The following is a 4689-nucleotide window of genomic DNA, read 5'->3' as shown; positions in this document are numbered from 1 at the left end:
AAAAAAAAAAATACTGCAATCCCATTAGAACTATTTTTATGGGATTGTGAGTATTTTTTGCTCATCTGTATTTTTCTGATTTTTTTCTTCAAAAATATCTATCAAATTGTTTAATTAAAATAAAACAAAATAACTTTATTTTTTTTTAAGCAAAATAACTTTAAAGTGAAAAACCAGACTCTACCTCTGGAAATTTTATATATAGACAAGTCCATCCCTGTAAGTGGGAAAGTACCTTGAAGAATCTTAAGTGAGATCTAAGTCTTTGAGTCATCCCTCAGATATCGAACTCAACTGGTTCCAGTCTGTGTGTTTATGAGATAAATGGAAAAATACTAGAAGGACAGAAGGGAAGAGAAGAGGGGAAAACAGAGAGAAAGAAAAATCCTACTATCCTTCAAGACTGATCTCAAATGTCTCCTCCAAGAAGTGTTCAGAGTCATGGTCTAATAACATCTTAACACTGAAAGCCACCTAAGAAATCAGCAGGTGTAACCGTGTCCACTCATTCTTGTCTCCAGTCATTCACTGATTCATCTGAGTCACAGGCCCTGTGCTGGGCTGGTGAGACCTGACTCCTGACCTCCCAAAGGTGACCCCTGAGGAAGCAGAGGCCCAGGGAAGGCCAGCTCCATGGGTGCACAACCTTTGCTGAGAAGAGTCCCACTCTCAGTTTATTACCATCTTTAAATTCTTCATTTCAAGTGAGGGCCCTCACATTTTCATTTTGTACTGGGCCTTGTAAGTTCTGGGGCCTGTCCTGGGAAGGAGAAACACCAAGCCCTTCTCATGGTTGCAGTAACCAAGGGCTTTCCATTCTCATCCCATCTCTTATCACACGCTCATTCCTGGTTCCCAGGGAAAGTGAGCGCCCCGGCCTTCCAGTCCTACAGCACTTCACTTATTCCTTTCTCATGGAATTTACCATATTTGGCATGAACTCATGTACATATGTGTATAGTCCTATTCCTCATCCTCTCTACCCACCAGATTGTAAATTCCATGAGGTTCTGGCTTGTGTCTGCTCATCTCCAACAGCGCTTAGCACTGTGCTTTACATACTGTTAAAAATGTGCTTGAACTTAATTTAATTTTATTAGTAACTCCTTGTTTTCTCTTCATGTGCGTCAGATCATTCCCAGCAGTCCTTCTGCTGCTGGAGAGAAATTACAGGATCAGGCAGGAGAGCTGAGCACACAAACTAGGATCATAAACATGCTCTAGGAAGCAACCCCCAAGCAGGCCATAACTGTGAGGAATTAGGGGAAGAGGGAGAAGGATTTTGCAAAGGACAGCCCAGAGTTGTCAGCTTTTCCTCCATCTTTAGGGTCACACAGACTGTAGGAGAGGGAAATAAACAAGACGATCTAGAGATGGCAGTGAGCATAGTGGTTAAGCCTGTGGACAGAATCCTGGCTCCAACACCTAATAGGGAACTCTCATGTAAGCTCTTGGGTCCCTCATCTGCGACGTGAGGAACACACAACCCTCCAAGGTTTACTTGTGGGCTGTAGATGAAAGCATGCATGGAAAGTGCTTACACACTGCCTGACACATAAACACTCAGTAAGTGGATATTATTACTAATATTACTAGGAGGCCAAGTCGTGAAAGACGCTTTCCTAAAATGTGTTGGTTTTGTTAACTTGTTTCCCCAGTTACCCAAAAGATGAACCATAATCATTTTCAGCCATATCAGTTGGAGAACGCCAGAATGGGGGAGAAGAAAATAGGATGAGGGAAAGGGAATCATGTATCAAAGAGTTTAGCTGATACATCTCTAAATCTCTGGTGACCATTTGTACCTAATTTCTTCTGTAACATCTTAAAGAAAGTAAAGCAAGTAGTGGAAAGAGCCAAACTTCCTTAAAGAACAAATTCTCTTGTTTCTTGCTGATTAATTACTGAGAAAAAGTGAATCTACACTCTCATGCCTGAGGGCACAGAACTGACTTGAAGATCAGGGAATGCCAGACCCAAGAATTACACATTCTTTGGAGGTCAGGACTGACAGATATTGCGTTAAGGAAGTTTGGTGAGATGGGTTGACGTTGGTCAGAAGTCTATGGGACCATGTAGAAATAAGAGGAGCCATGGGGAATCACTATGCTTGGGAAGAGTGCCAAGATGAGTATTAACCAGTAACCCCAAGAGTCTAGTGACAGGCTTCCATTTATCAATCTAAAAACACTTGCTCTGGGGCACCTGGGTGGCTCAGTAGGTTGAGCGTCTGACTCTTGGTTTCAGCATAGGTCATGATCTCATGGGTTATGAGATCAAGCCCTGCACCAGGCTCCACGGTCAGCAGGGAGTTTGCTTGAAGATTCTCTCCCTCTGCCCACCGCCCCCCCATAAATAAATAAATCTTTAAAAATATATAAAAAATAAAAACACTTGCTCCAGCATACCTTGTGTTGGGGCTTGGATGAAAACACGTGTATGTAATAGAATACCAATCCTATACAATTGTATTTGACCAAGTGCATAAGGTTTGGTTTCGAGATTGTTTTATGTTATTAGTTAAAATAAGACACTTTAAATGTTGACCTGGGTGGGCCTTTGAGAGAATCAGAAGTACAAAAACACACTTCCATCCACTGTTGCTGAATTAATGGGAGGGTCTGACTAGGTCAGGAGTTTTGGAGAAGGATAAGAGGAGGGGGCCATCTAGGCAGGGGATTCATTGAGTACAATATGCTGGGTTTACTTTAGAAGTCTTACTACTCTGAAGTAATTTAGATAATGAAGTATTTACTTGAGGGAAGCATTTTTAGCGTTGGTGGATCCAGCTGCCAACTCTGAGACAGGCATTTTGATTGAGGCTGGAGAGAGAAAGGGAGAAAGCCAGGAAGGAAGAACAAAGAGGGAGGAGGAAAAAGAGGGTGGCTTGGGGAGAGCAAGAGAATGTGAGAGAGACGGAATGTAAGAGGAAGAGAGATCACTGAATGTCCTGAGGCAAAAAAACCCAAAAAACAATTTCAGAAACAGGGCAACTAGCCTCACTAAACTATTGTAACCTTAACAAGGTTAAAAAATCAACAACAATGGTGTTAAGGAGATAATTGACATTCTGGAAGCTGTTGGAAGCTTGTCAGAGGTGATTGGAAGAGTTCACTGAAGGAACTCATTACACAGGGCCAAACTGAGTCACATGAGTGCCCTGGGAAGGCTAATAACTCTTTGTCAGCATTTGTCAAGGGGAGGTGCCAAGTGCTGTGTGGGGAAAGGGCAAAAGGGAAGATGGAGGATGTGCCTATCAAGTATCTGCCCCTTCTCCATGACCTCAGCAAATCTGTTCTGTCCCCAAACTTGCTTGCCCTGATTCCTAAACCTGAGTGACCTAGACTCACTTTCGTGAACAGCAGGTTAGTGATCACCTCTAGGCATTGTGCCATCCCCTTAGGGATCTTACCCTCTGCTTCTCCATCAGGCTGAACCAAGCGATTCATCTAGGCATACATGGCTCTCTGTGACAGGAGGCCTCAGAAAGTCACCTATTTCCAGGGATGTCTGGAGCCCTCTTCAAATCAGCCATCTCAGCAGTGCTTGCATGGCCTACCTATTTATCGGGCCCTGTAAGAAGGAGATTATCTAAAAGAATCATGTTCTACCACCAAGGAATTGAAGGCAACTGGACTCATGTAAGAAAGAAGTGGACAGAGATAACTATCTCCTCCCTTAGGCCAAAAGAACCAAGGACTTCTTCATTTGACCCCGATTAGAAGTAGAGCAGAACCAGAAAGCATGCTAAAATGAGGTTCCCAAGATCTGTTGCAGCCCAAGCTGCCACCTTCAAGGAAGGAAAGGTTATTCCTGGTGAACCCTCCAAAAGGAGGATGGGAAGGACCCACGAGGGGTCAGTGGCAGCCCCTTTATTGAACTCAGTGTGACCCCGGGACAAGGCTCAATGGGGTTAAACAATGTGATCCCACCAGTTGGTATTCAGACTGCTGGTATAAGTTGCTCCACTCTTTGGTTCCAGAGTATTCTGTATTTGGATGAGAGCTTCTAACCCCCAGATGATTCGTTGAGGGTGGGGAGCAGAACTACCAGCTAGCCCTGGGATTGTGGGAAGAGGACTCTCAAGTCATTCAGTTAGCCAATATCAGGTGCCTACTGTGTCCAGGTCCTCTACTCAGTGCTGGAAAACCAGAGAACAAGGACAGGACCTATCCTCAAGACACTCATAATCTATTGGGAGAGACCAATAAATACACAGGTAATTACCAGACAGCGTCCTAGACAAACTTCTTTTTTAAATTGAGATGTAATCCATACACCAGAACATTTATCCTTTTAAAGTATATGATCCAGTGGTTTTTAGCATATTCATAAGGTAGTGCAACCATCACCACAATCAAATTCCAGAACATTTTCATCACCACAAGAAGAAACCTTATACCTATTAGCAGTCACTCCCCACCCCCATTTCCCCTCTCCCCTCAGTCCCTGGCAACCTCTAATCTACTTTCTGTCTCTATAGATTTGCCTGTTCTGGACATCTTATATAAAGGGGATCATAGAATATATGGCCTTTTGCATCTGGCTTCTTTTCACTTAGCATCATGTTTTCAAGGTTCATCCTTGCTATAGCACGTATCAGGACTTTGTTGCTTTTTACGACTGAATAACATTCCACCGTATGTATTACCACAGTTTGTTTATTCCTTCATCAGTTGATAGACATTT

This window comes from Leptonychotes weddellii, chromosome 6 (assembly GCF_054177405.1).
Source record: "Leptonychotes weddellii isolate Sample4059 chromosome 6, ASM5417740v2, whole genome shotgun sequence".
Lineage (NCBI taxonomy): Eukaryota > Metazoa > Chordata > Mammalia > Carnivora > Phocidae > Leptonychotes > Leptonychotes weddellii.
Note: the sequence above shows the minus strand (reverse complement) of the source record.